The sequence below is a fragment of the Acipenser ruthenus genome, chromosome 6, assembly GCF_902713425.1.
Source record: "Acipenser ruthenus chromosome 6, fAciRut3.2 maternal haplotype, whole genome shotgun sequence".
Lineage (NCBI taxonomy): Eukaryota > Metazoa > Chordata > Actinopteri > Acipenseriformes > Acipenseridae > Acipenser > Acipenser ruthenus.
The window spans coordinates 32,391,958-32,404,208 of NC_081194.1; the positions used below are offsets into that span (position 1 = coordinate 32,391,958).

Genomic DNA, 12,251 nt, shown 5'->3' on the forward strand with positions numbered 1-12,251 from the left:
AGACTTTATTCTCTCATATTTGATTCTCAGTCTCTATTTTTAAGGATTATAGAAACTCAGTACACTGCAGTAAGTAAACAGTTTTGAAAAAAAAAAAGCTATATTAAGTCTATCTAGGTGTTGTTTTGCTAGCGGTGACTTTCGCTTTAACTCTTAAAACTCAGCCCCATTCATTTTGGGGCGCCAGCGCACCGAAGGTTACTCAAATATTACTCGGGCACCATGGTTACCTACCTGGTTCATGGCTTGTTTAAAAGTACCAACTTGGGGCTTCCAAAGACCTATTCAGTGTGTGTATCCATAGGCACTGCGTATGGCGTACTCCTAGCCGGAACTACGATCGCCTGAAGTTAAGCCTCTCATCATGTGACAGAGTTCACAGCTTAGGCTAGCAGCTAGACTGAAAGGTGCGGTATCGTTGGAAAGCTTAGAAGCTCAGCTTCCTCCCCATGTTCATTTCCCCCTAAAATTTTGGAATCCCCCCATTGGCTGCCGCATAGGGAGGAAATCCCCCCAGCACACAAAAATGAAATTCATGCCCTACTCTTAAATGTTCCCCAGGTGATTCTGTTTGAGAAGTCAATTTTTAACACTGATTCAGTACTGTGTCTCATTCTTTCATTTCTAGAGGGGAAAAAACAATAGCAGAATAGTTATTGGAAGTTTTATTACCCTTCATTGCCCTGAGTATGTTTCCATACCTATTAATGCCTATTCTCTCAATGTTAAATATATTGGACACTGGGCAGCAAAGGAACACAGACTATGGAGAAGACCAGTTATGTTAATGAGTTATTTTAAGGCCACTTAGCAACAAAACTGACTTTTCTAAGGCTGTTGCGTGGGACAGGGTTTCCCCTGGGTTCTAGATTTTTGTAGTCACTAGTGACTAATCCTTTCTAAAAACATTAGACTCCAGATATTCAGTAGTCACTACTGGCGCACAGCTCAAGTCTTCAAGGGTGTTATGAATCCTGTTTTTTTTATGTTATACCTTAAATCACTGTATTGACCAAAACAATTATTTAATGAAACCATTTTAATAATGCTCTACAGTTTAAATAAATTGGTAATTTACAGCTGTAAAGTTTTAGAACATTAAAACTCAAGAACCAGATTTTTTTGCCCTGAAAAGCTACATACAGACACAGAATGCATTATGAATTACTTATACCATGTATGTCTTTTTACAATAAAAAGAAGAAAAAAAACCTTGTTAGAATATTACATACAACCCATGGAAACAGAGTTTTGCAATAAGGCTGAAACTTTGCTGCTTGTTTTCTTTTTCTTTTATCTGACGCATGTGAGCTTAGTTTGTTCTTTTTTTTCTGCTGTTCCGAATCCAAGTCTTCATTTTCTACAACTTGTTGTTCTGTTTGTTCTATTTCACTCTTGCTGAAAAAACTAATGGATTTTCTTCTGCGACATTTTACAGTATTGGCTGACAGTTTTGTTTTTTAATTCGCGCGCACAAGTTTACCACAGTCATGTATTTATATTGATGATAGTTATAGAAAAGAAGGCAAAGAAAAGTTCACTATCCATGCATCTCTACAGCTGACCTCAATACGAAAACATATTACTGGCATTTTTAAATTATTGGTGACTAAAACGTACAGTACTGATGCTAATTAAAAAATAATAATAAAATGCTTACCTAGTATCAGTGCAATGGATGTCCCTGCTTGTTACTACACAAATCACTGATGATGGCAGGGAAATTAGAGAGAGCTTCAGTCGCAAGACATTTTTGGCGTTTTTAATCTTGATGGTATTTCGTCTTAATCGCCCTTTGCTAGTAACGTACTGGTATTGAGCAAACAATCCACATTTTTTCTCTGGATTGAAAGCTAAAAACTCTTACTACGCTCACACCAGACGTAACGGCATGTCAAACTAGACTGCATAACAATAGTGCGGTTTCTGACTGGCCATACATTCTGTATTTTGAAATTAACCAATAATACTTAAGTTACAATAAACTTTAATCGAGTCATTGAAACAAATTAATATCGACTTGCAGGCATGAACGCACACAGGAAATAAAATGAGTTAAAGACTAGGCTTTTAGTTTTTTAAATCCCAGACAGACTGCAGTAACCGCCCAACTGTTTATATTACATTTAAACAACAGGGCTTATTTAAAATGTACACATTTACTATGTAAATTAGTCGTGTGTGCACTGAACGCCCTGTCACAGCACATCAGTCTGGTGTTAGCGACTAAACGTTGATTTACATTTTTCATTCTTGGCCACCAAGTAAATATTTTGGACAGTTTTCAAAACAATTGTTGCTTTATTTTTACAACACACGTTGGTGTTGTTGTGATAAACGCGTATCTCTGCTTCAGGTTAAACGATAGGCGTGTTACACAGAACACTACAAATAAAATGTCAAATATACACTATGTATTTCTTTGGTTTTGTGGATTTGTTAGGTTTATAACTTATTTTAATATTGCACATAATGATATGGTTTTGAAAATGCTACTTACCAAAACCATGCTGCACGTGAACTGTATATTACATAATAATTTCCTTTATTCCGATTCCAGTAGTGTTTTCTCAATGCAAGATGTATTGTAGGCATATATACAGTGCCGTTTTATCATGCTCGATAGGCCTACTGGCGAAATGGTCAAGAGACAGTTGGTGCTTAACACATACGGAATAATTTTGGCCCTGAATTTTAGCATTTTTGGTCATAGAAAAGATACATTACACATATTTTATAACTTTACCGTCGGCTTTTTTTTTTTTAGTTAATGATGCGTTTTCGGTTCACAAATCTTCTGCACACAGTATTTTTAAGCACAACTATAATAACCTATATTTCAGCAGTCACTGCCGAAGCTTATTACTTATTCTTCCAGAAGTAATGGTCGGGTGTAACAGGGATACGAGGTTATATTTGCGCCGGGCTATGTTGTCAACAAGCCTGATGTTGTCGTCCGGGCTTTACTGTGAAACTGACTGTAACCAGGGAGGGTGTGTGAGCGCATTCTACTGGACTGGAGAATAAAACACGGGAGTTTAATTATGAAAACTCAAGTGTAAACAAACAAGTAAAAAGATTAGCCTGTCGTCAGACATGTCATGGTAATACAAAATGCATTCATTTACTGCGTATCGGTATTGATTGCGTCTGGTCAGGGAAGGGGGACACACGGGCGCGTTAAGAGAATTTCAGCGGGACATTTTTTATTTCAGTGGGGCATTGACGCAATGGCGCGAACACTGCGGATGCAAAGGTTTGAGCAGAACTCTCTGTAATCGTGAAAGCGCAGCGGCAGAAGCTGTCAGCTTGCAAAGAATAATGTGAGGCTGAAAGCTACAGCAGCACCGAGCACAGCCTCATAAAGCGGTCTGGGTTACCATGGTAACTGACACGCAACATGAAACTGAGGCACTGATTGGCTGACTGCATTTACGTCGCTTACCACGGAATGAGAACGTTGCAGAGTCAATGAATCGATGAGGCCGAGGCGCTGATCTGATCAGCAGCAGTGACTCTATGGTTTAGCGATCCCTTCTTTTGAAGAAAGAGACGTCGTGTGTGATTAACAAAAGGGTTTTTTTTATAGTACAAACAGAAACGATCGTCACTAGTGACGATTCCACAATTTTTTTTGTCGTCACTTTAAAAAAAACATTCGCAAATTACGACAGTGACGAGCGACAGCGAAACCCCTGGCGTGGGAGGATGCTCTCTTTAGTGCTCTTGTATTTATTCACACTCCTGTAACATACATTGTCCTCAGTGATTGTTGGGAGAGTTCAATTTAGTGTCTGTTTTTCACAATCTCTGTTTATCAATGCAGTGATCAGAACATAAAAACTACACACCTTGTGGGTCATTTATTAAAACTATGTTTCAAAATGAGAAGTAATTACAGTCCCTGTCACAGTAATGTGTTCCTATACCCAGGGGTAATTCTGTTTATTATTATGTTATGAACAATCACAAGGGAAACCAAATTGATTACATTCATGTATCATGTTTTTGTCAGACATGTATTGTCCATAGTGCAATAATATTCTAATTGTATTTATGAACAATGGCATCATTTTGTTGAAATTATTACAGTGCAAGAAATCGCTGTGAGGCATATTTTCAATCCATTTATCAACTCCTATTTTTATGAGGGAAAAACTATTACTTATAACAAAACTAGAAACAAACAACTAAGTATTATTATTATTATTATTATTATTATTATTATTATTATTATTATTATTATTATTATTTATTTCTTAGCAGACGCCCTTATCCAGGGCGACTTACAATCGTAAGCAAATACATTTCAAGTATCACAGTACAAGTAATAATACAATTAAGAGCAAGATAAATAAAATGTTAGTCTCTTTAAACATTTTGGGGTAGATGTACTAAGATGGGCCAGTCGCAGCACAAAAATACCACAATTTCTATTTTCATTACGACAGTTCTCAAAGTGCACATTTTTAGTATGTACTAAGAAAAAATATGTTAATGAAGAGAGCCACAATATACTTATTTTAGCGAGAGTTGTGCGACATTTTTTCAAATAAAATAGCGACAGTTGAGTGGTTTGCTACATCAGAGAGTGCCTGAAGGATAACGTCTATACATGCAAGGGTGCAAGAATCAAAATGACATTGTTTTTGTTAAATGTAAACGTATTGCACACGCATACATTTATAGTTATTATTATTTATTTCTTAGCAGATGCCCTTATCCCTTATATTTTAAATATAAATCATTTCACTGAAATAACACTAATGTGTTTTGGGTACACTACACATTACATTATGTAAAAATATAAATCTGTACTGTAGGCCTCTATAGTATAAAGTACAGTAGTAAAATCAAATGAATACCTATCGCGCTTTTTTTGTACTTTAGCCTACTGGTAACACAACATATATCACGCTGCTGCATTGTACACATTGGTGTACAATGCAAATAAAAGATTATTTTAAATTAAAACTAATTTAGGGTTTTTTATTTTATTTTAATTATTATTATTTTTAACTTGGTCTACTTAGTAGCTTAGATAATTAACACACAGTAGATCATGGTTCTATACAGATGCTCAGAATGAGCTGGAGGGGTTAGTGGCACATGTGTGCAGTCTATTACTCCCAACACGCTGGGAAAACCAGAAATGTCATAGAAATTTGTTTTCAAGGCTTGTAAGTACACCCTGACTATAGTGAAAATTAGGTACTTGGGTGTTCGTCTCAAAAAATACATTGAGCACAATTGGCAAAACACGAGAAAAAGCGGACTGGGAAATGCAAGTAACAATTGCAGCTGTTTAAAACATGCTTTCAAAAGTTCTTAACAAATTGATGCAATTGTAAGTGTTGAAATTGCCTGCAGCTTTAATACATCTCGTTACAATGTTTTTGATCCCTCATTTGCACTATCTCCACCCAAATTTCTGCAGGAACGCCCAGAATTACATTTTCATTTCAGGCTAAAGCGCAAATAAGAGATTCGGCTGCAAAGCATTCATTAAAACGATGTTAACAGCGTTGCGTTTGTTTAGTACATTTCACACTACACTTCCGACTGGTTTGCATGTGGTTTGCAACGATTGCGACAGACGTAACACTTTAGTACATCTGCCCCTTTTTCTGTTTCTTGTGTAAGACAGCAGGGAGGGGGTTAATATCTTCCCTGCACAAAACATGTGCGTAATTGTTTTGATTTATTTCTTGCCAGTATACTTAAAATATGTACAGACAGGAATACTTAAAACAGAACTATTCCCTATTCTTGCCAGTACATATTTTATGTGCCCATCATTTTTTAAATGTTTGGCATGGAACTGAAGTTTAATGAATAAAGTTACCAAACATTTATATCGGTTTCAAGAAAATGGGGATATCTGTGTACGGTGAAAAATACAAAAAATACATGCTATCCACATGTCATGCAGTATTATGAAAGTCACCTTTTATGGGCATTGATCACTGGTCCTAGATTTTGCAAATAAGGTTTCTGTCGTATTATTTAATGCCAGGGATGAAATCCCCTACAGGGGATATAGTGGAGGGGGTCATACCTACATATTTATGTCACACGTCACACATTTTTTCAAATATCTGCTTATACAATTGACATTTAAATGTATTGAGAATAACAGGAGAATCACTTATCAAATTGGTCTTAAACATTTCATTGTTAAATCGTAATCTATGCTATTTTGGACACTGTTGGTATATGTCAACTTTTTCATCATACTGATAGCTCTAATTTTGAATTTACTGCAGTGGTTGGAGTGTATGTTACTGGAATACGTGTAAGTCTTATTGAGCCCTAAAGAAGGGTAAAATAGGGACAGACTAGAGCGAGACTGGGGGTTTTGTTGACACGCCCCGCAGGCACGCAGGTTTTATTTACATACACAGAACACAACTCGCATAACGCTACCAACAATGGTAGCTCACTCAAGACATACGACAGTGTACAAAAAGCAAAATAAAACACGGTACATAAACTACAAACAAAAAGGTGCTGTGAATACGGTGAATGCTACTAGGGTTGTCACGATACCAGAATTTTGAACTTCGATACGATACCAGTTCAGTTTCAAGATACTCGATACCTCTTCAATACCATGGCAAAAAAAAAAAATCTTAACACACAAAATAAGAGAACATTCCTTTAATAAAGGGTCAAAACAGTGCAGGTGCAGTAAACATAATTTGCATATTATCACTTAAGGATTTTTTTTTTGTGTAGGACTGTGATTGACTGGCTCTTTAATAGTTCTGCTTGTTTTTGGTAGTGAAATAAAGAGGATGAAGTAAAACTACAAAGTGGATAAATCTGAGATTTTTATTAAGTGATTCAGGTGAGTGCTCTGTACATTATTGATGGAGAAAGGTTCTCAAAAAAGTTTTTACTGTTATTATATTTGCGTAGAACTGTGACTACAGGGGTTTCAGGTAAGTACCACATGTGGAATAAATCAGCACAAACTGGGGGTTCAGAAAATAAAAAATCCATTGTTTGATTTGATGCCCAATAAATTTAGTAAAGAAACATAGGGCAGCAGTGTGGAGTAGTGATTAGGGCTCTGGACTCTTGACTGGAGGGTCGTGGGTTCAATCCCAGGTGGGGGACATTGCTGCTGTACCCTTGAGCAAGGTACTTTACCAAGATTGCGCCAGTAAAAACCCAACTGTATAAACGGGTAATTGTATGTAAAAAAATAATGATAACTTGTAACAATTGTAAGTCGCTCTGGATAAGGGCGCCTGCTAAGAAATAAATAATAATAAACAAAAAAATAACGAATGGCAGGATGAAAATAAAATACGCTTTTTAGAAAAAAAGAACATTTGTTGTCAATTTTTTTTTTCAGTGCTCTGAGTAGAAAAAATGTATTTTACAATCAAACTTCAAGGTCTTGGGAACATGTCTAAAATGAAATAATTAAAATTGGAACACCAGAACAAAAGTTACAGCCATTTATAACAAAACTATAGAAAACGCAAGAAATGCAAAATAATATATAAAAGAAGAAAATTATCAAAAACAAGGGAAACACAATCTTTTTTTTTTTGTTTTGCAATGTTTTCTTTGCTATCCTGCGCGTCTGCTCCATCTAGTGCTCTCTCACACAGCATGAAGCAGTCAGTCAGATTCTCACTGACGTAGATGCCCATATTGGGTATAATTAGAACGCCACAGTCTGCTCCTTTCCAAGAGTGACAGCCATATGCGCCTAATATATACTGCTCTTGTGTACTACGTCTTGTAAGGCCGAACCCGGGGGCGACTGCAATAAAGCTAGACTAACCTGTGAAGTGTGTTTGATACCTTGATAGATAACTAGTGTCGTTATTTGTAACATTAACGTGAAGGCAGACAAATACTATCTATCACTCCAATGTAGAGCACAACACCGTACACATTAGCGCTAAATTAGCTAGCTTGCTTTCTTAATTTCACATTTCCTCATCGTTTTCTTTGAGGACATGTATTTTTAACGTATATATGTGATGCATTCATTCAATAATCTACGCTGTCGCTAACCTGTCTGAATTATTTGAAGAGGTCAGCGTGCCTGTCCGCCAAATGCTTTGCTAAATTTGAGGTGTTGCCTCCTTTAGTTTGTACCGTCTTAAAGCACCGTTTGCATATGGGCTTGGATGGATCTTTTGTTTTGCCCTGCTCATTCGCTTCATAAACGAAATATTTCCACACAGCACTCCTGCTGTTTTCTTTTTCTAAGAGCGCAGGCCGCTGGGCTTGTGTTCCTTCCATCTTAAACTTTTACTTCTGAATCCTGGCTGTCTCGTTGTCGTTGTTTCCACCTGGAGTGTATGTTATCCCTGCGTGGACATAAAGGGAAGCTTTTTTTTTTTTTTTTTTAGTACGACTCCGTCGAATTTTCATTACACAAGTACAGAGTGCTCCAATACTTTCTGTTTTTCGGTATTACCGAATGCATAATTAATGAAGCTCAGAACCGTTTTTGAAATTTGGTATCACTATAGTATCAAAGTATCTGTATTTTTGACAACCCTAAATGTTACTCTGCTACTCAATGGAGGTCCCGCTTATACATCTCACTGCTATTCCTTGGTCAGTTCACCAACCCCCAACCCCGGATATACACACTGTCGCTGGTGGCTTTGGCTTCCTTTTCCCAGAAGAAATCCTGCCTGACACACAGTCGTCGTCGGAGTACATCTCTTCGTTCCACCGCTCCAATCCCGGTTAGACACACGGTGACAAGAGGAATCTAGCTTTTCCTGTTCTCCTTCAGCAGCACAGACGGTCTGCATCCTATGGCCTTGCAGCAGCTCTGAGGTGTACATACAGGACTGTTTTATACATGAAGCTCCACTGGAATATGCACCCCCCCCTGCTGGTTAGGGATCAGCAGCTGGCCAATCACCAGCTGCTTTTCCCTGCAACCAAACACAGCAGGTAGGATGTCTCAGATGGAGCGTCAGATTCATCTGAGTTTACACAATTAAATAATTAAACACAACTATTTACATATTTCACATGCAAGGCTCCAGCCTTGCTACAAGCCCCTAACTAGAACATTGTCAAACTCTTTGGGCAAATAAGTACCCACATTATATTGATTGCTCTAATGTTGAATTCACAGCCATGGCATGGGGTGTATGTTACTGACATACGTATGCATCATATTGAGTCCCTAACTCGGAAATTTCCAAACTCTTAGGACATATAAGCATCATTGAGAGAACAGAAAGAATAGATATAAGGGTGTGTGAAACAGTATGCTTTTGCAGTAGATCACCCAATCAAGGTGGTGAGAGTCTTTGAACTATTTTGTGCACCAGAAATTAACAAAAACAAGAATGTCAAAATACATAGTTCAGTCAGCGTAGATCAGGGTGCACTAGGTGAACTGATTGCAAACTAGTAGACTTTATTCTAAAAGTTTATTAAATCAACTTAGGAGCTAGAAATTCTAGTTACATTTTCATTAATTCATTCGCAGATAGTAAATAGTTTCCCAAATGATTTTCCTTTTCACCTTCCCCTTTTTATGTTTACAATCATGCTGAAAGATTCTGTTGCTTAAATGTTGCGTTCTAATCATTTTTCTACAGTAGTCTCAAGCTAGCCTTTAACTTATTTTTGATTTCACGATTCCAGAATACGTTGATATGATTTTGACTCAACAATGCTCTGCTTCCTTCCAGGGCTGTATTGGGGCACAGGGTCCCAATATTTGATAAATAGGATATTGTTTATACTGCACTAGTAAACAATATACCAAATAGTTTTTTTTTTTTTACAGTCAACTAAACAAACGAAAAAGGATTGTAGCCATAAGCAGCCACAAATGACTGGTGACTGGTTAATCCATTTGGTGACTGGTTAATTGGGTTTCATTAAACTATACTATATTGTGGAGCAGGTGGGGCAAACAGGTTTGAAAAGCCACAGCAACACATAGCTGGAACAACAGGGCTCTGGACCAATCAGAAGAATTGAAAACACAATGATACCATTCAAAGTTTTTTTTACTAATAATGTGTGTTTTATAATTACATGTGTTTGTTTACCATCTCTGTTTTAATACTGGGAAAACTAATTATTCTAATTTTCTTTTTTATGCAACTTCAATTGTGGATCAAGTTTCAGAAGGTAGGTCTGCTGAATTTTAATGATTTTGTACTCACAATAATATGTCTCTGACTGCAGCATAACCAAGTGAATCTCAGAGAAAGAACAAATATTTCAAGCTTCCTTTAGTGTGCCATCATTCTTAACTAACGTACTAACTATCATCTAATTTCAGGGAGGGAAAACTCACAAGTGTGTGCTCAGTTTTATACACAGCCTACATCGTATTACTGCCTTATTGTAGTGCTGAGCAGAGGTCCATGAGTAAGTTCCCTGTGGTCCCTAAAAAAATCCTAAAGATCCTGAATCTACGTATTCTTACATAGCCAAACCTTTAACCTGCTCCTGTAAACCTGACACAGCATCTCAACAAGCACACTTTGTCCCCCTAACAGCATACTATTTATTATCACTCAAAATATCATGACATATTTTTAATGCTGAAATGAATAAATCACTGCTAAAGCTGAACTGCATGCTGTAATTTACAATTACAAATTTTAAATACTGTTTTTTTTTTTATTTATTTAAACATTTATTAGATTAAACTGTTCTTTAAAATCTAACAATAAAAATAGGTTTGGTCAATATACATTATATAAGATATATAGGTGAGCTACAGTTTGGTTTTGTACACTGCAATCACCAAACTTAATCTAGTTTAACTTTTGATCCCAATGAGTTACTGTAATCTACCTTTGATTCACTGTAATTGGGATCAGCACTGTTGGGTGCATCATGTGGACTAAATTGAGCACGCTGCAATTGACCCCTTGAGTTCGTTCAGTAAAAACATGAACGTTTTTGGACCCAAGTGTTCCATTTTAAAAATGATTACCCTGTTCAAGAACAATTGTAAATATTTGTAACACTATTTTTTTTTTTACAGGTTACAGAGACCAAGGAATCCCACAACAGCTGTAAAGTGCATCAAACCCATTTTGAAATAAGAATGTACTCCTTGCCTAGACGCCTTTAGCATCATATTGGAAAGAATTGGGCTTTTTCCACAAACCTCAGATTAACTGATTCTCTGGCATTTTATCTCTCACACAAATAAAAGGCACCAAGTATGTCAACCGAGGAAATCTTTTCCTATGTTATGAAAAGTGGGAAGCCTTGGACAAGGCTATTTTCAGCCAGTCAGGTGAATTTGGTGTTGATCTTACTAATTCATAACACAATACCACAGATTCAAGTTTTCTTCTGAGCATTTTCAGCTGTTCAAATGGATTTGGGATTTTGAGTACAGTTTACTTTTACTGGTACAATATCATTTTTAGTTTAAGCAGGTTTTCATATTTATTGTCATAACTTACAGAAATAAGTTTATAAAAATTAAATTGTCCTTTTGTATATTGCTGCATGCATATAGCTTGCTAGTTAGAACAGAATGTATTTAAACTACATACACCAATGATTATTTTTTGTGAGATTTTGTATTATTTATTTTGTTGTTGTAGAACATTTTTATAATGAATATTACAGTATATGGTTCAGGTAACTCTTCTAAACTGGTTGCCATAGATACTGATCACTCTATAAAAGGTCTCCCTTTGTACAAATGGGATTAAAGAAATGTAATTGTTGTTTGTGTGATGCTTGTTTTATTGTATTTGTAATGAAAAAAGCAAAGCTGTGAAAGCACTAGAGAAAATATGCTCCAATCTGTTTCATTTTAATGGTGTCTTTAGAAGTAATTGAACCAATTTGGAAAACCTTCCCCTAGAAATGTTTAGAATGTACTTTTCTAATACAGTCTGTCTACATATTTAAAAGCTCATTTTCCCCATAAAAGCCTTGGTTGCCTTGCTTCAAGACTCAAGTTGTTCATACACACAGGGGGTCATTGTAAGAGGTGACGTATTTTAAAATCAATAGATAAAAGTGTTGAGTTAGTAGATTATTTTACTAAAACAAACAGAGCATTGCTGTTATTCCTGTTAAGTAAAAGCTTGTGCACAACAACCACACATTCTTGGAACCGATTTTTCTACGGGAGGCATTTTCTGATGTTACATTTGCATTATTAATTTTTCCTCTCAGCTGTAAAAACAAAATAGGGCATTCTAGGCCCCCTGTCTGAGCATCATACAATACTACATTTACAGGTGGTTGTTAATGCAAGTTTGACA

The 12,251-nt window shown here is 36.4% G+C and overlaps 1 long non-coding RNA gene across 1 annotated transcript; it reads left to right on the plus strand.

Annotated features, from left to right (window-relative positions):
- The first annotated feature begins 4,944 nt into the window (after nucleotides 1-4,944).
- Nucleotides 4,945-11,705, plus strand: LOC131737273 (uncharacterized). Its single transcript, XR_009328873.1, has 2 exons — nucleotides 4,945-10,137; nucleotides 11,006-11,705. It is a non-coding gene; the product is annotated as an uncharacterized LOC131737273 (long non-coding RNA).
- Nucleotides 11,706-12,251: the final 546 nt, after the last annotated feature.